At 39.0% G+C, this 24,486-nt stretch overlaps 1 protein-coding gene across 2 annotated transcripts in view; it reads right to left on the minus strand.

Moving 5' to 3' along the window:
- Positions 1–24,486, minus strand: part of FAM110B (family with sequence similarity 110, member B) — a 164,806-nt gene that overhangs the window by 118,558 nt on the left and 21,762 nt on the right. For both annotated transcript variants that reach the window (XM_011961303.1, XM_011961305.1), the window contains exon 2: positions 9,267–9,365. The gene's annotated coding sequence lies outside the window, so the exon portion shown is untranslated. The remainder of the gene's footprint in view (positions 1–9,266; positions 9,366–24,486) is intronic.

A 24,486-nucleotide genomic window follows, 5' to 3' on the forward strand; every position in this document is an offset into this window, starting at 1 on the left:
GTAGAGACGGGGTTTCACCGTGTTAGCCAGGATGGTCTCGATCTCCTGACCTCGTGATCCGCCCGTCTCGGCCTCCCAAAGTGCTGCGATTACAGGCTTGAGTCACCGCGCCCAGCCTGAATTTTTTTTTTTTAAAGCTGATCCTGCATTGCTGTAATTCACTTTCCACTTACCTTAATGTAAGTCTCCAGATTTCAAATCAAAATACAATTTTAAAGTTCCTAATATAATTGTCAGGAAAAAAGGTGAGGCAATGTTTTTAAAACTATATGGAAACAGGCACTATTTCCTAAGATGTGAATGCATCCGTTCTGGGTGTAAGCATTCTGTTCTGGGTGGGCTAATGGCCACTGCTGCCTGGGTTAGGGTTTTCTCTTCCTCCAGCTCTAATCTAGGCAGAGCGGCCCTGGAGTGCCTGGTCTCTATGTGGGTCTGTGATGTTGACAAGATGACTGTGCAGGAGCCACAAGTCAACGGCTGGGAGAGCAGCCGCCGTGCACATATGGCACATGCTCACTGGGCTACAGACACCAGTTTCTCTTAGTAAGCATATTTCAGGTATTGGTAATGTTAGAGGAAAGCAAACTGCTTCTGCATTCAATAAATAAACTATCACAGAATGCCGATGAATCCACTTTGGGGACAGAATTATTTGTGCCCAAATAACAAGTAGGGAAAGTTAAATATTTTGCAGGGGGAAAAAAAAGGGTTCACTCAAAAAGAGCTGAGGTGGGTACAGTATGTCGAAGAAGTGCTGACCAATTCCAGTGTTTCAGGAGGCAGAGATGGGAGGATCGCTTGAGGTCAGGAGTTCGAGGCCAGCCTGAGCAACACAGTGAGAGGCTGCCTCTACAAACAAAAAATTCAATTTTTTTAAAAAAATTTAAAAATATAAAAGATGTAAACATTTAATTAAAAAAAAATTTAAATATTCAAAATTTAAAAATTAGAGACCACACCATCTCCACAGGCTGGTGGCATATGCCTGTAGTCCCAGCTACTTGGGAAGCTGAGGTGGGACTGTTCGCAACCAGGAGTTGAAGGTTACTACTGTGAGCTGTGATCACATCACTGCACTCCAGCCGAAGCAAGAGAGTGAGACTCTGTCTCTAATATGTGTGTATGTGTGTGTGTGTGCATGTTTAAATATATATAAGAACTGACCTTCAGAGGGGGAGGCTAACCTCACTCTATGTGACTCAAGCCACCACTATCAGGGGGCAGATCTGAAATTTGGTTCTGAAATTCCTGCTGTACTTCCTACTGTCCTATAGACAGGAGCGGCTCCTAACACAGCCTACTCAACAGATATAACTTCTTAAATGACTCTTTTTTAAATTATGAGAAGAGTACTAGTGAGTGAAATTTCAACACCATATAAACTCAGTGAGATCCCATATGTATGAGACTTTTTCTACATGGATGGTGAGAAGTTCAAAAGCAAAGAGTAAGAAAATGGAGCTGGAGACAAAGGCCTTCTTGGCCCCTGGAACAGGCCTGTGGTACTCCAGGGTGGACTCGCCTGCCTCGGCCAACCAGCAAGGAGCCAAACAGGGACTTTGCAGGAAACGAGTTTCCTCTTCCAGTCAAATTAAGGCTGATGTAAGAGAGCTCCCTACATTTTTAGCATAACGCAAACATAGGAGGTTCTGAGAATGACAATGACTCTGGGCTCAGTAGGGCCAGCAAGGAGGGGCCCTGTGAGTGCCAGCCCAGGCTGGGCCCCCAGCAACCTGGCCTCAGGGAAATGCCCTCATAGCCTCTACCTCAGGCTGATATGCTCTCCTCAGCTCCTTCAGGGAATTCTGTCAAAAACACAAATCTTGCTGGCTCAGTCAAATGCTAAATTTAAAGAAATATGGGATCAGATAACAACTCTGGTGGGTTAACTATGTGCTTCTCAATCAAGAGCCACGTCTTTCCGGTACCACACAGCAAGTGCCCAGAATACATTTCTTAAGGGAACCAATGAATGAGCAAACACAAACACACAGCTGTTTAGGAAATTCCTGAATGCCAAGCTCTTCTCTGGGCCCCGGATAAAGTGGATCTGAAGGGTGGGTAGAGAGAGCTGATCAATTTTAATATAATTTGAGGTACTTGTTACTTTTCAGAGTTTTTTTTGTTTGTTCGTTTTTTTATGAGACAGAGTCTCACTCACTCTGTCACCCAGGCTGGAGTGCATTGATGCGATTTTGGCTCACAGCAACCTCTGCCTCCCAGGTTCAAATGATTCTCCTGCGTCAGCCTCCAACGTAGCTGGGATTACAGGCCTATGCCCCTACACCTGGCTAACTTTTACATTTTTAGTAGAGATGGGGTTTCACCATGTTGGCCAGGCTGGTCTCGAGTTCCTGACCTCAACTGATCCACCTGCCTTGGCCCCCCAACGTGCTGGGATTAAAGGTAATTTTCACAGATATTTTAATTATATGAAGAATAGCTATACTAAGAATATCTTTGCTGCATTCTTATAACTATTTACATGAAGGCAATTGTGAAATGATCTCTGCTTTCTCCTCTGAAAATCAAGGAGTTAAAATTAAATATGCAACATCTCTGTCTTCAACACTCCAGGATTCCATATGCAAAATACAACACAGCTCTGAGCCAAGAGAACAGTCATCATTAATGGTCCCAGGGCTGATGATGAGGAGTGATGGCAGCTCTGTAACCTCATCTAGAGTAAGCAGTACCTGATACTTAATTTTTAAGTGAAAAGAGGCTACCATGCATTTCTACGTTATCAGCAATCACTCAGGGAGAGGACCACAAGCTTTCTCAATAGGTGCAAGTATCCTAAAAAGAGACTGCCTACTCCTTCCCTTGGTGTGTAACTGATGTAAGGGTGTACAGGAATACAAGTATCCCAGTCGTACCTTTTGAAGATTAAAGAAACAAAAATTGGGTGAGCTACTAAAGCAGAACAATCTAGAATTCATTTAGTACAATACATCTTGCATTTCAAACCCAGACAGTCCCTGCTTGTGTCACACATTGGTGATGCCTATCTGTTCAGCTGACAGACTCCAAACAAAGAAAAGTAGCCTCAGAGATGAAGCGTTAACTGCAGTGGGGGAAGGAGAAAGCGAAAATCAAGATAGTCAGGTATGAGGGCCCCAGACAACAAAGAGAAAGAGAGAAAAGTAACGGCTGTTTTCCAAGTCTAATTAAGTTAGGAAACAAGTCAGAAAACATTGCCAAAGACAGTACTCACTGAAAAGAGATGCCACTAAAAAAACTAAACAGATTGTGAACAATACTTTTTGTGAAAAAAGAATTTCATCAACATGACTGATGTATGTAACCTAAATTAGAAAACTTTTTTTTTTTTTTTAAAGAGACAGAGTCTTTGTCGCTCAGGTTAGAGTGCAGTGGCGCTATCAGCTCACTGCAGCCTCCAACTCCTGGGCTCAAGCAATCCTCCTGCCTAAGCTTACTGGGTAGCTAGGGTTATGGGCGTGCACCACACACTAGGATAATTTTTATTTTATTTTATTTTTGTGGAGACTGAGTTTCACTATGTTGCCAGGCTGGTCTCAAACTCTTGGCCTCAAGCAATCCTCCCAGTTTGGCCTCCTGAAGTGTTGAGATTATAGGCATGAGTCACCATTCTAAGCTCCAAACTGGAGAACATTTTAACTAAAATAAAAAAAAAATTAAAAAAAAACTTCCTTTTAGAGAGAAGGCAAGTAAAAATTATATAATATGCAAAAACCTCAAGTCACTAAAAGTACTGTTTTTAAAAAGATAATCCTATGTAACAATAAGAATGCATTTACTATAGATAGTAGGTTGCAGGTTGATCAGCTTATAGACTATGTAAAAAAAAAAAATTAACATACTTGTACCTTAATGGTATTAACACATGAAAGGTCTATCAATACTTTGCTGTTTTCCAACAATCTGAAAAACCGGAACACACCATCCGATGTTTTTTCCCTTTACTCCAACAGTGAAACAAGGTAAAAAATAATAAGTATGATTGGATAACAATAAGGGAAACTCATTCCAGGAAAATCTAAGTTTGTATTACCAAATTTCACAGAACTAGTATACTCTTGTACTTGGAAAAGAAAAACTCAAATTCTTAGGGTCTGAAGAGACTGAAGAACTGTATACTACTACATATTAAAATACACTCATGCTTAAAGGGGTTGCTCTTCAATGGTACTCAAGTCAGATCAATACCTAAAGCAAATAAGGAAGCAAATTCAATAACAGCTGAAGTCCAAAATCAAATCACACCTCTGGGAGGTGTATTTGTGGGCACACATGTTTGCATGTGCACACATGTGCAAGAAGAGTGGGGATTCTCACTAATCTATCCCATTCAGATCAGCACCTTAACTACTCCTTGGTTTTTGGAAACTGTCACTTGGCATGATTACAAATTTTGAGAGGTGGCTGTATTATTCCTACCAGCTTAATCTCATGACCAATCCTAACCTGTGGGCAGCCATGAAATAAGGCAAATTTACTTTAAAAAGTCAGTGATTTTTGAGACTGCTGATGTCTACTGTTGGAGAGAAGAACACTTAGCAAGTTCAGTTTTAGATTTCTACCATGAGGAATGAGTATTATCAAGTAAGATAAGTCTTGATTTCATACAGATTATAAAACTTCTGGCTAAGCCTGGCTCTCTCCTGTGAAATGCAAACAGACTTGTTGAAATTCAGGAGTAATACTGTTCTCTGACAGAATATAGTGATGTTAATAAAGGCAGAATGTTTTCATCCCAAATTAGCTGAGAAAAGATGTAGCAAGGGACACTGATAAAACCACTCTAAGAGGCTGACTTAAGTCAGCATGAGAGACGTGCCACCATGATTCTGAAAAAGAGACTGCCTACTCCTTCCCTTGGTGTGTGACCGATGTAAGGGTCTACAGGAATACAAGTCACAACTGCAGAAACAGCAAATGTAGTGGCAGTATTGCTTTGCATCAGGACCTCCTCCATAGAGGCACAGGCTACCGCACAGAGAATGCTGGGAGAACAAGAACACATGGGGCCTTGCACAAGGTCAATCTCATAAGGAGGAGGAGTGGGGGGTAGTAAGAAAAGGAGGAGGAAGGGGCAAGCAGGGAAGGAGGGCAGAAGGAAAGAAGAGACAGATGACTCCAGCCCATCGGCATCCTAAACTTAGCATAGAGAAAAGAACTAGTATCACTATCACTGCATTCAAATGCACATGTTACTCCCACTAGTGTCTTTCATTATAGTTTAAACTGTACTGCTAAAGGTAAATTAGAAATGTCACCATATTCTCAGCATTCTAACAAATGGGTTTTCACACCTTCAATTCCTTTGCTGCTTTTTCAATTCAGTTCCCATCTGTACTGAGCATGCTCAATGCCAGGTCTGGGTGCTAAGATAACAGGACAGGTCTCTATGGACAGGAGGGCTCAGATACATTCACTTTCTAAGGTGACTTGCAGTGAATTATGTAATTATATACTCTTTTCTTTAAAAGACATTTTTAAGCCAAGTAATGTCATTAGTTTCAAGTGTACAAAAAGCAAATGTGTGAAACAAATGGTAAGAAAATTCTCTAACACACCAAGAATTCAAATGTGTCTTTGGTTTAAAGTAGAGGAAAATGAATGCCAAAGTTTGTTAAATACATCTCATTTAATTTAGGTATGATATGATAGGGTCAAACATTATTAGATTTCAATTTGCTTGCTTTAATCATTTCATAACAACCATATAACATAAGTGAGCATTCTCCAGTATACTTCCCATTTAAGGATGATAAAAAATATTGTGTAATGAGAGAACAAAATAATTACTACTATCTTTATTCTTAAGTTGATTTTTAAATTTCATAAAAATCCAAGAATATACTGCCTTTAAAAAAGTAGCCCCTAATAAGAATAAAAGGATCTTTGGACACATAACCCTTGACTATTCACTCTAGTAGTCAATCATAACCAAAGCCTTTATGAATGAGCCTTTGTGACCAAAGTTTAGACAGTGACTTAAACTAACGATGAGACGACTGAACTTGCGGCCATTCTTCCCTACTACTGTTAGATATTCCCCCACACTCTGGGTCACAATGTCTGTCCCATTCTGAACACATTTACTGATAGTGCTATTTTTACTTTACCATTATCATAGAGGCCTCTCAGTTACAGAGTATGCACTATCCACCCAGCACAATGTATTTATATACACCACCTCATTTAATGCTTACAGCAACCCTCAGAAGTAGGTATTATCTCCATTCTGCAGAAGATCACAGTACATAAGCTACTAACATACCTCAAACACTTCTCATGTGCCAGCTCATGTTGCAACTCACATTCCTAACCTCACATTCCTATGATCTGGGCACTATTGTTATTCTGCTTTGATGGATGAAGAGGCTGGCACATCGAGTAAACAGCTTTTCCAGGGCTGTACATATTGCACATGGCAGAGTCCAGGTCGTGACCCAGGTCATTCTAACATTAAAGCCCACACTCTTACCCTCAGCACTGAGGAGTGTGGCTTTCCAGAACTGCACTCTGTCACTAGACACGAGAAGAATTGAAACAATGGACAGGAAGGGGGCCAGGACTGGTTTGGGCAGAGCCAGACCTTCCAACCCAGAAGTCAGCTGATATATCCAGCTGGGACACTCTCCCTGCCCAAGTTTTCCTGAAGGAACTCACCATAAGAAAACAGAAGCCTTGCTTCAAAGCTGGCAACTCAATGATACCCAGTGCACAAGACCCAAATGACAGGGTTTCTGAGTGTCCAGGGCACTAGGCATTCCAGGATAACAAGCCTTGGTCTAGACGGATGCTCCATGTCCATTCAATGGTCATCCGTCCCTTCGTTACCACAGCCCACTGTGTCCCTCGGCCATAGTAGCATCTGGACTACGGATTTTGTTACTCAGGCTCTCAGTTACCCAGGTCTGTTTCAGGAGGGACTGCTGGAATTTACGGCAAAATTGTTTTGGGATATAGTGGCGGGCATCCAGTGATGGGAGGGCTCAATTCCAAGGGCGCGTGGGGAGGTTAACAAAGGCTACCAGGGAAAGGTAGTAGGAGAGCCGAGTCAGGCACCAGAGGCAATGCTCTGGCATCCCAGGAGGGAGGCAGGAAGCCAGAGTAAGAGGCAGTCAGCAGGAGGAAGACGTGTGGCAATCAACTGACTTGCAGCTGACAGCTTAAGAATGGATAGAGACACTGTGAAAAATAAAACTAATTTTTTTTACTTTTTAATAATAGCCATTCTGACTGCTGCGAGATGGTACCTTGTTGTGGTTTTAATTTGTATTTCTCTGATAATTAATGACATCGAGTATTTTTTCATGTTTTTTGGCTGCTTGTATGTCTCCTTTTGAGAAGTGTTTCTGCATGTCTTTTGCCCAATTTTTAACAGGACTATTTGGTTTTGCTTGTTGAAATCATTTACGGTCCTTCTGTAGAGGAAAGGGAAGGATTATATACTATTGGTGGGAATGTAAATTAGTTTAGACACTATGGAAAGCAGTTTGGAGACTTCTCAAAGAACTTAGAACTACCATTTGACCCAGCAATCCCATGACTGGGTGTATAACTGAAGGAAAATAAATCGTTCTACCAAAAAGACACATGCATTCATATGTTCATTGCAGCACTATTCACAATAGCAAAGACATACACTCAACCTAGGTGTACATCAATGGTGGACTGGATTTTAAAAATGTGGTACATACACAGCATGGAATACTACAGAGCCATTGGAAAAATGAAAGCACATACTTTGCAGCAGCATGGACACAGCTGGAGTCCATTATCCCAAGCGAATTAATGCAGGAACAGAAAACCAAATACAGCATGTTCTCACATATAAGTAGGAACTAAACACTGAGTAGACATGGACATAAAAATGGGAGCAAAAGGCACTGGAGACTACTGGGTGGGGGGGGTAACAGTGGGAAAAGCCTGAAAAACCTATTGATGGGGTACTATGGCTGCTACCTGGCTGATGGGATCATTTATATCCCAAACCTCAGCATCACACAATATACTCATGTAACAAACCTGTATGTGCACCTCCTGAATTTAAAATAACAGTAGAAATTATTTTTTTAAATGAAATCGATGTCTCAAGAGCCACACTGGAGTGGATTTACCACAGTTCTCAGCTTAGGGAGAAGTTTACCACTCCTGCCCTCCACCCAAGATAAGGGTGTTCACCTTGCCACATGAGTCCAGGTTCTCTATGGAACACTGGAACAACTAATGCATTCCTAACACAATGGGAGGTAAGTGCTCTGGATTAGAAAGTGATTACAAAACACCATCAAATAAACCAAGTGCATAATAGGTATGCCAGTGGCCCCCAACTCATAGACATCATTATTTAGATTAACAAAGGCCAAGAACAAAAATAAGTCACAGTATTTACCAGAAATTATGAAGTCATCTTTACCCCAATACTTTCACTCATAGGGTTAAGGGATTTAATACAGACTGAATACCTGAACATTAGTACGTGCATGGAGAAAAAAATAATTAAAGAATGTGCACCCAAATCTAACCAGTATTTTATCTGGAGAGCAGCTTTTGAGTAGAAAGTTGCATTCTGTGCTACTTATCTGTAACATTTATTTGTTTGCAACATTTACATTATGTTAGTAATTAAAAATGTATATACTAGGTCCCATGTCCAGTGAGAATATTCACATATTCAGTAGCTGGGGAACAGTACACTGTTTCTGTTTTACTTACCCCATGAGAGATTATAATTCTAACAGTCCCAATTGGGGAAGTTAAATATCCACTGAGTGTTCAGAATTCTCAGAAAAAAAAGCCACTGCAAGTAAACACCCAGGCAAGTTCAGAGAGAGCGGGGAGAAGCGCATGCATTGCAGAGCCAGTGGGATAGCAAAGGTGGGGCGGGTGCTGGGATCAGCCTCTCAGCCAAACCAGTGGCAAAGCATCTGCCCCCCACCAGCCAGCACAGAGGCTGGGGAGCCAGTTCTACAAGGATGGTTTTTGCCAATCTCCCCATTCCCGCCAGGGCATGGGAAGTTGGAATACAGTGTGTGTGCTTAGAACAGTGACCAGCACAGGGCAGACTCCACAAGTTTGCTAAATTAATATATGTAAAGGAAGGGGGAGGAAGGGAAGGAAGAAAGAAGGAAGGAGGGAAGGGAAAGTAAGAATGAAAAAGGTGGGAAAAATTGGAGAATACCTAAATTCTGCTCAACATATAAAGGATCATATTTACTTTATAACCAGGTTCATACATGATTTTAATGATAACTTTTTAACATAATTACCTTTTATTTCCTTTTCAGGACTTAAAGAGCCTTGGTAGTTTCTAATTCAAGACGTAGAAAGAACAAGAATGCTGCTCTGGATGTCTAATTTGGAGATTTCTAAAAGGAAAAAGACACAGATTAAAAATCACGCTGGTGAATACAAGCAATGAAAAGGTATCATTCAAAATTAAATTGCTTTTCCTCAAAGCCCATTTCTAATTCAGCTGCTCTAAGAAACTGTAAAACTGATTCTAAAAGAAAACAAAAATCTAAGTATAGGGCCAACTTCATGTATTCAATGGAAAATAAACTAAACAAGAGCCTGTGTGTGGCTATGCGCCTGGGGAACCCCGGCTTTGCACCGTTTCATACTCAACATCCCAGAAAGGACATGTCACTGCTTCTAACTCCCAGAATCATGCAGGAAATGATGGAGCCTCCTCACAAACAACCGCAAAACTGGGTAGGAAAACAGGTACGCTGTCCTCCAGAAACACTGTTAATGTTTGCAAGGGGAGAAGATATCACAGGACAGGTCCAGTAGCTTGTTCTGTCCTCCAAATGCAGTTCAGACCCAAGGTCATGAACAAGCAAACATTTCCGCTGGTCTTGGACTTCTTTTTCCTGGATTGAGGACAGATCTTGATGGCCTCACAGTCCCAAATTTCAAGTACAAACTATTTCGTTGTCAGGGAAAATTAACATTGACTGGACCCAGAAACAACATGACTCCTTCTTACAAACAGGGAAAGAAACGTAGGCTCCTGGAGGAAATGGGGAAAGAAACGGAGGCTCCTGGAGGAAAGCCGCTTCTGCTGGACATGTTCTGCTTTTCCTGCACTTGGAGATACTGGGACGAGTCGTGAAAGTGGTGGTTATCAGGACAGCCCGCAATGCTAAAGAAAATACTGTGCTGAAAATCTTAACTGTCTCCTCCTCCAGCATCTGCTTTTGTCAGATACCATCAGTCCAAATGACTGCGTCTTTGTTTACTCGAAAGTGGGAGCCAACCCACAGGGAAGGAAGTGTCCTGTCTGCAATAGATATCTTCTTTATTGAGATTTACTGTATATTTTGCAGGTTTATAGGAGTAACTAAGGGAAAAATATTTCAAGGAGGCATTTGGGACTCCAGATAATGGCTAAAAACTACTTCATTAAGATCTATGCCAGCATCTTCAGCACTATCATCTCCTTTTTGGAGCAATGTGTAATGAATGATTCACTAAACATTTATTAGGAAGGCTGCAAATCCTGACCTAGATTTTGTATCGCTTCAAAAAAATACAAAGAAAGCCTGAAAATGCCCAAATAACAACTAAGATTGATAGTCTCCACTCTTAAAACTTTCAAAACAGCCTGCTTTCTCCTGTCCCATTACCTAACAAGGTTCAACAAGAAGATAAAGTAGACTAGTATTAGATTAAAATAGAAATATAAACTCCAAGTTCCATGCTTCTTTTTATTGCTTTAATACCTGAAATTTAAGATAGTATTTTATTAGACTGCTGAGGTATATGGAATTTCCAGAAACTCAAATTAATGAAATCATGTGCTGTTATTATGTTAGAGAAATACTGATTTAAAATATATCTGGGCCCATATGAATTTGACTGTGGCCCAGAATAACAAAGCAAAGGGTTCTGTATTTTAATATTTTGCAACCAATATTTTTTGCGTTGGCCAAAAATTATATCTAAAATCCTTGTTCATTTTTTCTCATGATTGTTGCCTTATCCTTCTCACACTTTTGAAGGGAGAAAATAGCAAAGAGCTGAACACTTACTAGAATGAATTCACCGACAGAAAAGTCACTCAATTGTGATTGAGACAGGGAGTAATACCACATATGGAGAACTTCAAGACTGGATTTATCTTCAAAGTTTCCATGTGAAATCAAAACGATCCTAATAGAAATAATTCATAGCACAGATGCTTGAAACTTAGGGATCATACGGTCATCTGCTCCAGTTGTCTCATTTCACAGATGAGAAAAAGAAAGCCCAGAGTGGTTAAGTGACCACTTCAAAGTCACACAGCTAAGCCAGCTCCAGATGCCCAGATTTTCTAGGTATAAATCCAGTGCTCTATTAGATCATAGTGGATCTTTAATTTCCTAAATAACCTCTTAAGAGATTACAATTTCATCTATTTTAGCGTAAAACAAACAAAAAAAATCATTTCTACTCAGCATGATTACATCACAAGTTGACTTAACTTTCTGCCAATATAACCCACTGTTCAAAGTTATCAAGGGCATACTCTGCCTTTTGTCCCAGCGATAAAGCTAGATTAAAATATGAATGCCCATGAGAAATCCAAAATGAAATTTGGGATATTCTTAGGTTGTCTAACCTAGATAAATCTAATACAAAAATATTATACAGTTTCCCTGTCTTATTCAGTCATATCATAATCATAGGTTTGCTGCAACACATTTTCAAGTAGATTTATAGTTTCTCAAGCAAAACATAGGTATTCTACTCAAAGCTTACATAACCAGTTATGAAAGTAGAATTTCACAATGATTTAGTATTAGATCTATCAGTTCAGACTGAATTCGTATTCACTGAAACCCTAGAATCACTGCAGAGCACTTGGGTCACCCAGGTCAGCAGCTTATTAACAATAGTCATGTGTTGACTCTCCCATTATTGATTGCTGCACAGTGCTAGGTGCATGAGAACCGAAAAGCACCAGATGGTGTCCTGCCCACTGTGGGCTGACGATGAATGTCACCAAGGAAGTCCTTCAGAGCAGCACTGGAGTTAAGGTTTGCACAGGATGAGAGTTTAACTGTGAGTGTGTCTTTAGACAGGTAGTTAGTAAATCCACATGGAGTTTTCCGGAGGAATGTGAACTGACAGATTCCGTGGAAATAAAGAGTATATGCAAGCAAACAAGGTAAGATAAATGAAATCCAGCCAACGGATGACAGAAAAACTATTCTACGCATGCCCAAAAAAGCACACATGCACACACACACACACAGTCAGGAAACAAAATGTCCATTAAGAACTCTTTTCTAGAAACTGTGAAAGCAACAAAATATTTTCCTTATATTTCTTTTTATAAACTCACTAATGATATTAAAACTAAGTGCCAAACAACCATATTAAGGGAGAAAAAAGGACAAGATGTCCTTTCCAACATATTTCAAAAAGAAAATAAAGAAATGCCAAGAAAACACAGCAAGAGATCTTCAACACAATCAGGGAAATGCAAAATAAAACCGTAATGAGATACCACTACATATCAAATAAGATGGCTAATTTTAAAAGGTTTGAGAATATCAAGTGTTACCAGGCGCGGTGGCTCACGCCTGTAATCCCAGCACTTTGGGAGGCCAAGGCGGGCGGATCACCTGAAGTCAGCAGTTCAAGACCAGCCTGGCCAACATGGTGAAACCCCATCTCTACTAAAAATACAAAAAATTAGCCAGGCGTGGTGGCAGGTGCCTGTAATCCCAGGTACTTGGGAGGGTGAGGCAGCAGAATCACTTGAACCCGTGAGGTGGAGGTTACAGTGAGCCGAGACCGTGGCATTGCAGTCCAGCCTGGGCAACAAGAGCGAAACTCCGTCTCAAAAAGAAAGTATCAAGTGTTTGTAAAGATATGAAACAACTTGGATTCTCATACAATGATTGTTGGAAGTTCAAAATGTTACAAGCACTTTGAAAACTAATTTGGCTGTCGCTTATAAAGTTAAGCACATACCATATGACCCAGCAATGCTACTACCAAGTATATACCCAAGACAAAATTGAAACACAGAGATTCCACACAAAGATTTGCACAAGAATGTTCACAGAAGCCTTATTCATAATAACCCCAAACGTCAAAGAATCCAAACATCCATCAGCTGGTGAACAGATAAAAATTTGTGGTACATCACACAAGGGAATACTACTCAGTAATGAAAAGGAAATAATTACTGATGTATACAACAATGTAAATCAATTTAAAGAGCATTATACTATGGAAAAGAAGCCAAACACAAAAGACTACACATATGATCATATTTATATGGAATTTTAGAGAAGGGCAAACTAGAGCAATAGAAAGTAGATCAATGATTGGCACGGTCAGAGTGTGGGGGAAGGTACTGACTGCAAAGACGCCCCAGAGAACATGCTGTGTGATAGAGATGTTCTATTTCAGGATTGTGGTAGTGGGTGCATAACTGCCCATATTTGAGAAAATACATTAAACCATACACTTAAAATCAGTAAATTTAGTTATATATATATTGTAACTCACAAAAGTGCTTTAAAAAAAAACTCAGTGTTCTCATCTTTTAATATTCACAAACTTCCTCAATAAGCCCTGGGACTCTTTCAGTGGATGGTACTCAACATTTTCAAATAATTAATAAGGATTATAGCAATCAATGATAGCTAAGTATCTGGAGACCACAAAAAAGAAAAACCACTAATCAATAATACTGCTTACAAGGAAACTAAATCATTCCCTTGTTCTACAACTTCTAGTAAGTTGTGACCTTACAACAGATTTCCAAAATATATTCCAATCCTATTTGGTCTGCAATAAATTTCTTCAATGTAAAAAGATAAACTTTCTAAAACTCTTGATAATCCATGGAGAGTGACATACAGGAAAGGGAAGATATAGCCCAAGGTCCCTGGGTTTTTTGGTAAACACTGTGAGAGACGACCCACTTGTCCTTGTTGCACCTTCAGTTCATGTTCTTTTAAAAAGTTCCAAGAAGAAACTCAACCCCAGAAAAACAAAAAACAGTTGGGCCCAGGGATGCCAGAGTTGGAGACAAACTTTGACCAACTCTCCTCATCACTACACTAAAAACCCTGCCTGGGGAGGAGTTTATTTGCAATTTTCTATACAAATGATGTATGTAGAAGCATGACCATATGTAAAAGCTTGATTGTATGTAGAAGATTGATAATATGTAGAAACATGACCAGCAGCTGTACCTGCACTGCCTTTATTCTACCTCTTCATACAATGACAGCTAACCAGCCTAATGAAAGCCCTGTTTTCACCACAGTTAGGGAAGGCACTGCTCTGGGAACTATCCTGGTGTCCTTACTTCTTGCAAGTAATACAATCCCCTTGTTAAATCCAGTTGTGGTCACTGGACTGTCAACCGCCAAGAAATTGAACCCACCCATTGTGTGGGTAACAAAGACCAAGAAATGTGTAGAAAAAAACAGTCAATGTGGAAACTCAAAGAATTATAGACCAGATTATAAATCAACTCCAAAACTATTCTTCAAAACACTTTGATATGCTAAATGGGAAAAACCTCTTAAGCATCCACAAGGCTTTGTCTCTGAGTCTACTAGAAACTCTTATCTATAATATGTAAACAAGATATAAGACAGGCTTATCAAAGTGATTACAGATGATTCAAGGTTGACAATGACTAAAATGATATACAATAGAATCATGATTCCAAATGTGCTAAGCTAGAACAATTTTACAGTACTAATAACAAGTGCAGGTCAAAATAATAATTAAACTACATTTACTCAACACATATTTCCTGATGGGCTGGGCTGGCATGGTTTAGTCACTACACTAGATGAAAAAGGACAACAAGATTAAGTAAAAAAGAGTCCTTGCTCTTACAAAGTTCATCATCCAAAACAAGTAAGTAATACAATCCACAGTAGAAGCTCAAACTATGTTATGTGAAAAAAGCCTGCAAGTTTATCACTCAACTGTTAGCTACGGCATAAATACTAGTGAAATTATAGGCTGCACTATCAGAAGCATTGCGTTCAGTACAAATATACACAAGCACTACCCTGTACTCAGTGGGTCAACCCATGTAGCAGGCGTAAAGGGGATGTTCTATTATGCTGTGAATGTACTCATTACAAGCCCCCTTCTAAAGTCCAGTTGAAGGTGCCAGAATCGTGTATAGTGTTGCAAACCCCCACTACTAAGTCCCTAAGATGATGCATGAGTCTAGAAAGACCATGGACCTCCTGTCCAATCCAAGTTGGTAAGATCTAGCAGAAACTGAGGCATGGGTGGACAGGACGTGGACATAAAAATATTCACGTCAACTAGGGAAGTGCCCGTCATGTGGAGGAAGAGACATCATTCTGAGTAGCAGAAGTTATAGAGAGGTTATACAGCTCGTGATAAGAACATCCTGGCAACTGAACAATCTCAAATCTGAATGGACTGAGTGGATCTAAGGTAGGGACACCTGGCAGCAGCTACAAATTTAGTAATACTCTCATCCTAAATTAATCTCAGTGTGACACTCAGGTCAGTACCATCACCTCACAACCTGTCTCCCAACACCAGCCTTTCAGCAAAATTAATCTTTCTCATATCCAGTTGCGACCATGCCCTCCTGCAATCACGCCTACAATTTTTACACTTTCACTGTTCCTCATCACCTATAAGATCAAGGCCAAACATTTCTCAGGATGGCAGACAAGGTCACTATGGATGGAGTCTCATCTACCAATGTTCCCATTTGCTATGTTCCAGCTATTCAGAAGCACTGCAGCACCCTCTCATCAGGCCATGCTTCTTCTTGCCTTCCCACTGTGCACATGCTACCCACTGTCTGAAATACCCACTGTCTGAAACACCCCTGTCTCCTGCGGTGAGTCTGGAGACTTTCAGCCCATGCCTCCCTAGTTCAGACAGTGCTGCCTTTGAGAAACATTCCCTTGACCTCTCTGAGCTTTGACCACTTCTCCCCTTCATGACCATGGTGCCTTGCTTGTCTCCACGAAAACATCTGCCCCAGATATAAAGGTTAGTTACAGCTGTATCTCCCCACTAAACCACAAACCCCTGCCTGGTTATCTTAATCACTGGGATGTGGCCCAGGATGTGACACTTCATAGATATTTTTGAATGAGTGGGATTCCAAGACAGTAAATTAGCCATGTTGTTTATGTCCTGTCTGCAGTGTATCAATGTGGGTTATGCAGCAGATATAGTGTAAGCCCAGGCAAATACCATTATTATAAGTCTACAGAAGATAGAAGGTGAGCAACTCTCTAAAGGATCCAGGCTGCCTTAAGTTGGGATATAGTATAAGAACCAAAATGATTAGCTAATGTACTCTCTTTGGAATTCTGAAGTCAACTGAGTTCAAAGCCTGCCTCCACGGCACTATGTGACCTTGAGTAACTAACTTAACCTCCTGGTCTATAAAAAGGTAATTATAGCCCCTTCCTGCAAGAGTCACTGTGAGGATCAAATAATAATTTATTATAAAAAAGTGGGCAAAGGAATAGACACAGGGCACACACTCACTCAATGCTGGCTGGCTGTTCAGCAGCAGCACTGAGTAAGGCAGAGTTGGGTTAAGTCCTTGCCACTATTATTCATAACATACCTTGGACAAACCAAGTTGGGCAATTTGTTTTTTCATCAACAAATAGAAATAATGCCTACTTTGGAGGAATGTATGTCAACAAAATAATATATGTAAAAATGCCAGGCACAGAGGAGTCACTTAATAAAGTTCCTTCTATCCCCTTTTTGGTTATGGATGATTGATTTCCCGACAATCTGAAAATTTTCCTTTTCTTTCCAAGAAAGCCAGGCTTATACAATTAGAGACATCTTTCTGAGGTTCAAACTAATAAGACCCAAATCACCTCTCTGCAATGCTCCTCACATGCTATGGAAAAAGACAACTTAAAGAGAAGCCTTTTTATGTATTCTAATTATTTATTTTTATTTGGAGCGAGTTGAAACAGATCTGTACATTTCTCTGAGTTTTACAAAAAAAAGAAAAAAAAAAGAAAAGCACATTGAAAGTTTCATTAAATTTACTCAAATGTAGCCCATCACTTTTGTTCATTGATTCTCTATAAACAATAACATTTAGCAAATCCATATATGGTCAAAGAAATGTTACACCAAGATAGAAATTTCTGGAAAATGCCATGATGGAAAAACCTATAAGTGCTTAGTACAATGTAGGGTCACAAGATCTTTTTAAGGATAAATATACTTGGTTGCAAATTAAAGATAAATATACCTGGTGGCAAAGAATACAGTTTTTTAAAAAGAGTACTACACAGCTCACATTTTCATTTTTAACACTCCTAAAAATGGTACTCAGACACAGCTTATTATACAAATACACGTTTTCAAAGCTAGCACATTACTGACTGGATATGATCTAATTAATAATGCTGTCATTTTCCACGATTTCAATGATTTTGAATCAACAGCTGGAAATCCTAACTCATCTAGAAAAGACGAATACAATGACAAAGCAAACACAGAGTTTATAGTAAAGTTCCCAGCCAACATGTGAGCAACAGCTAGATGGAACTACTATTTAGATCCCCATATATGAACGTAAACAAGGGTAACTCTGATATGTTTTGTGGGACTACCATGCTATTCTAGGCAGGAGAGAATAGTAGGGCTACCTTCCCTAAAAACATTTGAACTTGTGCAGGACCTGAGATTCACGAGTCAGAAATATATTGGGAAATATTTACTTTTTCATCAGCCCAGTTCTTCCAAAATCACTGTACCTCTTTGTCCAGCAAAAACTGTTGCAAAAAAACATGTATTTTGTAGCTTCTAAGTTTTACATGCAAAATCCTTTATTAGCCGACATCATAAAAAAATACTTATTTAAAGTAAAAGCATAGGGGCAAAGCAGAAAGCATTTCTCTTATCTGGAGGCTGATCTTTTAAATTATTATTTTTCAATGACTATCTATTAAATCACTCACTGTGTTGTTTGAAAACTAAAAATAAAAATTATGTAATAGTACTTAAGTAACCCTAGAATACCATGCCAAGAAATTAAGTCAACAAATTTGTTTTCCACTAAGATTATAAACTGGCGGTTTTCCATACTTCCATGTATTAGAGAGTTCTGATGAAATTCATCTCTCTTTTAATTTTTTTTCCTTAAAAAAATTAGTCTCCACCATATATTCAACATCGGATGCAGGGACTCTAAGTCTCACATAATCTGTCTGAAAGACACACAGGCTCCTGGGGCTCATCACCTGCGAGGGCAGGGCTTTCCCACACTGTTTTTCTGCCCCTGGAGAGACTAATCACTGTGTAACAACCCCCTGGGTTTGGGCTTTCTTGTCTAGAAGTATAATTGGAGCCTTCTTCAAGTGCTTTCCAGAGCAGGTGGCAATGATTTCAGGCCAAAGAATTTCTACTTTTGGCTTTCCTTAAGAAAAGCTATTCACTTCCTTAATAAGCAAGTGTAGAACAATGCCAATATCAATACTGATGTTTTCTGCTGTTCTACAAAAATTAAGCATAATGTTAGTAAAACATAACAGAATCTACTGGATGCTTTTTTTAAAGGTTGAAATATAAATTTTATTGAGACATCATGTTGTATATTATTAAATTTTTTTAAATTGAAGTAAAAATGTATGATGTAAAACTGACCAACTTAACCATTTTTAAGTATACAGTTCAGTGCAGTAGGTACTATCACACTGTTGTACAACCATCACCACCACCCATCTCCAGAATTCCTTTCATCTTGCAAAACTGAAACTCTGTACCCTCATTCACCCCTATTTCTTCCCACCTACAGCCCCTGGAAACCACTATTGTACTTTGTCACCATTGTCTACTCTAGGTACTTTGCATAAGTGGAATTATGCAGCATTTGTCCTTCTTTGACTGGGTTATTTCACTTAGCATAATGCCCGCATGGTTTGCCCATGGTGTAGGGCATGTCTACTGGGTACTTCTTAACTTCTCATGTCAAGGGACATTTAGCTTTCAGCATAGAAGCACAGAGTTAGGTCTTTCTCACCAGTAAAGCTCTTGTATATGAACAGGCTAAATATTAATCATTGTGTTTATGAAAGTGAGAGCCTGACTACACTCGCAGGACAGAGAGACTAGCACCAACAGCACTCCAGAATGCTGCTCACAGCTCAGCTTCCTTCTCACTTGTGCACCCCAGAAACTCTCAACACTGGCTCCCCAGCAAGTGGAACGCTAGAGCCAGGCCATAAAGTATGTGTGTAAAACAATTAGGGTAAGGTTTCACGCAGATTGAACTTGCCATATTTAATGTCTGCTATATGTTCTCTTTAGAACTTCAAGGAAATTAATGTCAGTGTTGTTAAATGTATTGTCATTTAGTAGTCAGAACAACCCAGAGTAAAACTGAGATTCCAAGTTGGGGTTAACTGCAAAATATACGCCTTTAACCACTGTGCTATAAATGCTACCTTGTTCAACCAAGTTGGTATTGGATAAAATAATATTGGTTGATCAACTAGGCTAACAAGGTAGCATTTATAGCACAGTGGTTAAAAGTGTATATTTTGCAGTCAACCCCAACTTGGAATCTCAGTTTTACTCTGGGTTGTTCTGACTACTAAATGACAATACATTTAACAACATTGATACAGTAGCTGAAATGGTAAATAATTACATTTAAACCATAAGTAGTAGTAACGCTAGGAATCCGTTCTGTGTATGTGTCTTTAACTTTTCATGTTTTCTGGCTTACATGTGATCGGGCAGTTCCATAACTAAAAAAGAGTGTCTCAGGACAAGTCCTACAGAGCAATGCTTGGTTTTATTTATTTATTTATTTATTTATTTTTTACTGCCTTTCAGATATCCTATTTGGTTGGCAGGTATCAGTAACCAGTGGTGACCCAATAGAATAGCACAGATACCACAGATTTTAGACTTGGATAAAAGAAAAATTAGAAGAATGTCACTTAACACATTCAACTGGGCACTGATGGTCATCCAGTGCTTCCAACTGGTAAAACCCAATCAGCATCCAGGGGGAAAGAAAACTCACTGACACTTTATACTTTGGGGCACTTGCTTTAAAAATGCTTGTGAGACTTCTGTGTCTAATGAGAAGCACAAAAAAGCCTTCCACCCTATGGCAACAAAAAATTTTACCTGGACAAAATAAAAAGTCACTTTTCTATGGGCCTAGCAAAAAATAATAAATGCAAAGAAACCTAAGTCCAGGAAGAAAGTAGCCTTTCCTGGGTGAGCTGAAAGCCACAGCAGCTTCCCTATCTGAGGACTGCTTCATCTAGATCAGGAGGAACAGGTCATCGGAGAGAGACTGGCAGTAATAAGGACAGAAACACAAGCCTCAGACAGTGGCATGCACTGGTGGGACAGACTGGAAGCTAGAAGAACAAACGCAAAAGCAAATTACTTTCCTAATAAGCCTTCTGATCTCCCGCCACCTTCCCCCAGCCTCCCAAATTAGACAAAAAAGCAACAGTGGAAAGGGTAGAAGGCTGAGAGAAATCATGTAGCCCATATACTCTCATGACGCTTCATTCAATCTTTTAATCCAACAGAAAATCAAAGATCTAAAATTGTAGACCAACTTTCTCCCAGCTGAAATATTGACATGAACTTTTTTTTTTAAAAGGCTGATCAGGTGAACTCGATCTAATTAAAAGTGTAACTCCAACCTTAACTAAACGTTCAGGGATCTAAATATATAGCTCCTTAGCCTTATCTCCATTAAGAAGAGAGCTAGCACTCTTGAGAAATGAAACAAACAATTTTGTGTATACCTGAACACAATTTAAAAATTTAACACTGAAAATTTTAAAAATTACAAAATATATTTAAAAATGGGAAAATATGATCCACAAGTAAAAATAAACACAGTAAGTAAGAACAGAATCTCAGATGACTCACTTAATGAGCTCACTAGTGAAGGACTTTAGAACAACTACGTCAAATATATTAAGGCGTTTACCGCAAATAAAAAAATCTAATAGGAGAAGAGATGGAACATTTTCAGACAGAAATAAAAACTGTAAAATAGCACTAAATAAAATATAAGACTAAAATATAATTCAAATTAAAAATGTATTGAATGGCTTGCTAATTGGACTTTGTAGAAGGAAAAAAAAATGAATTTACTAAATCAAAGAGAGAAAAGCAACTGGAAAAAAATTAAGTGCAAGTGACTTGCAAGATAATACCAAACAATAAAATATATGGGCAATTAGAGAGAGAATGATAGGATTAAAAATATTTGAACAAATGTAGATTGAATGTACCAAATTTGGGAAAAAAATAACCAAGAAGCTCAATGAACTCAAAGCAGACAAATAGACAAATACAAAGAAAAACCTGCCTAAGCATAACAGAGTCTAATTGCTGAAAATAAAACATAAATGAAAAAAATTTTAAAAAGCAGTAAGACAAGAAAGACATTACATACAAGGGAACAAAGATAATGATAGCCAACTTCTTTTTAGAAACAAGGGAGGCCATAATAGACCAACATAGTTACAATGCTGAAAGAAAAGGAAGCTGACAACCTAGAAAACTACATACTTGGCAACAAAATGAAGGCAAATAACAGAAGTCTTCAGCTAAATGAAAGCTAAGAAAGTTAATCACCAGCAGACCTACCCTATAATAAACAATAGAGAATGTTCTTCAGGCTGAAGGGAAATAATACTAAACGAAAAAAAATTAGATCTCAGGAAGAAATGAAGAGCATAAGAAATGGCAAATGTGTGGATTTATAGATAAACACTTTTTCCTTTTTCTTTCTTTCTTTTTTTTGTTTTTGAGACAGAGTCTCACTCTGTTGCCAGGCTGGAGGGCAGTGGCGCGATCTCGGCTCACTGCAACCTCCGCCTCCTGGGTTCAAGAGATTGTCCTGCCTCAGCCTCCTGAGTAGCTGGGACTACAGGCGTGTGCCACCATGCCCAGCTAATGTTTATATTTTTTCAGTAGAGATGGGGTTTCACCATGCTGGCCAGGATGGTCTCGATCTACTGACCTTGTGATCCGCCTGCCTTGGCCTCCCAAAGTGCTGGGATTACAGGCGTGAGCCACCGCACCTGGCGTTTTCTTTTTTATATTTACAAAAAGATATTTGTCTGAAAAGTTAAAAATAATGTATTGTGAGGTTTACAACAAACGTACAAGTAAAATAGAGAACAGCACAAGGACAGTAAAAGTAAAGGAGGGTAAAGGAAAATATACAGTTGTAAGATTCTTACATTTAATGTGAAGAGGTAAAATATTCATTCAATGTAGATGGTGATTCTATATCTATCTATCTATCTATCTATCTATCTATCTATCTATCTATCTATCTATCTATCTATCGTAATCCCTAGACCAACCAGTAAAAAGTGAAACCAAACCTTGGCTAAAATGCAAAGGAGACAAAATAAAACGCTAAAAATTACTTGATTAAGCCAAAGTGAGGCAACAAGGAGGAACAAACAGATCAAACAAATAGAATACAAAGAATAAGGCAATAGACTTAAAAATCAGCCATATCAATGTATAATATCATTGTAAATTGCAGTCAATGTAAATAGGCTAAACCCCTCAGTTAAAAGGGAACAGCTGTCAAGACTGTATTAAAAAAGCACTATCTAACTGTACACTATAAGAGACACATTTTAAGGATAAAGATGAGGTATGTTAAAAATAAAGGAATGGAAAAAATATATACATATGATATACCATGCAAACACTAATCATGAGAAAGCTGGTGTGGCTATTTCAACATCAGACAAAGTAAACTTTAAGACAAGAAGTATTTTCAAAGATAAGGAGCAGGCATTACATAACGATCAGAGTCAATTATTACAAAGACCTGAGAATTCTAAATGTACATGTACCTAATCATAGAACTTCAACTAAATGAAATAAAAGTTTACAGAACTAAAGACAGAAACAGACAAATCTACAATCACAGGTGAAGATTTTTAGCACTCCGCACTCAATAATTGGTAGAACAGGCAGAAAAAATTATAAGGATATTAAAAAATTAAATACATTTGTTTGAGCATTTAAAAACAATAATTAACTAAATTTCACATTTTTTCACATTCTATAGTCCTGTGAAATATAAAAACAGTAACATTTTTGGTTTTGGGGATAAAATGACCCAATACATGTGAAGACCTTAAACAGTACATTATGACATACAGAGCAATCCTTAACAACAAAGCACTCTTTTGAATCATTCTTAGTAATTTTATTCTTCATGTTTTTCTTTCTCTAGTCCTGAGGAACCTATGACATTATTACTAGTCTGGCCTTTGTGTTTAGGTATTTCTCAGCTTTTGATTCTAGTACCAGTATTAAATACCTCATTAGCACCTTTCAGCTACTCATTCACATGAAATATCAAATCAAATCAAATATCAAAAATCCAATTGTGTGTTGATTCCAAGATAGTGCAGCTTATGGATATCTTTCTTCAGAATTTATTTTTTAGAGACTTTGAAAATATCTTCAAAGAGATGGAGGCAGTAATGTCACTCAGAATTTTCCAAATAAAAACATCTTTTGGACTTCATGTCCCTCAGCACATACAGAAAAGAAACTGCACACCCTTCTCCACAATTTCTCCACTCTCACTGATGTCAAGATCAAATTGAAAGCAAAGCTAAACTCTCCACTTCACCAATAAAGAGTACCCGAGGCCCTTCCCCTAGACATAAGTAAGTCTAGGATGGAACCCTGAAATCTTTATATAAAATATGTGCTTCCAGTGATTCTTATAAAGAACTGGCTTGCATCTCAACTCAACTTTGGGGTTTTCACACAGATGCAGCCCTGCTACTCACTGGCCACATCATCTTGGGCAAGTCAATTAATATCCCTCAGCCAGTCTCTTATCTATAAAATGTAAACATATCTACCTTGCAGGGTTCAATGAAGCGCCATAATGCCTTAAGCCTTATATGCTCAAATCTTTGTTGAGGAATGAATAAGAAAATGTGCATGCATGATGGGCAAGAAACACAAGCATCTAAGCTGTGTGCTTGAGAAGCAGACTCCCTTACCTACTACACTAGCGTCTCCAGTCCTGGCATCTTTCCCTAACTCAGACATTTCCCTAGGCACTGCAAAAGTAAACTGCTAAAGTTCTCCAGACTTGCTGTGCTGTTTCGAGTCTCTCAGTCCCTTCACTAAGTCTGTTCTATCTGCCTAGCATTTCCTTCCTAAATTTCTCCCCCAACTTCCCGCTTCCAGCCCACCCCTTCACCTAGCTAACATCTACCTTCTCTTAAAAGGCAGGCTCATCTGATTCAGCTCAAATCTGACCTTCTTCAGGAAAGCTTTTCCTGGACACACTCCCTCCCTCATTCAGGTTGTGCCCATGCTGCTCACTGCACCAGCTTCTCATGGGCCCTGGGCTTAGCTTTTTCTCTGGTGCATCATGAGCTCCTGGAGGGCACAGAACAGGACAAACACAGACTGGAGCACTTCCTGGCATGAGGCAGCACCCCAAGG

This window comes from Colobus angolensis, unplaced genomic scaffold, assembly GCF_000951035.1.
Source record: "Colobus angolensis palliatus isolate OR3802 unplaced genomic scaffold, Cang.pa_1.0 Scaffold547, whole genome shotgun sequence".
Lineage (NCBI taxonomy): Eukaryota > Metazoa > Chordata > Mammalia > Primates > Cercopithecidae > Colobus > Colobus angolensis.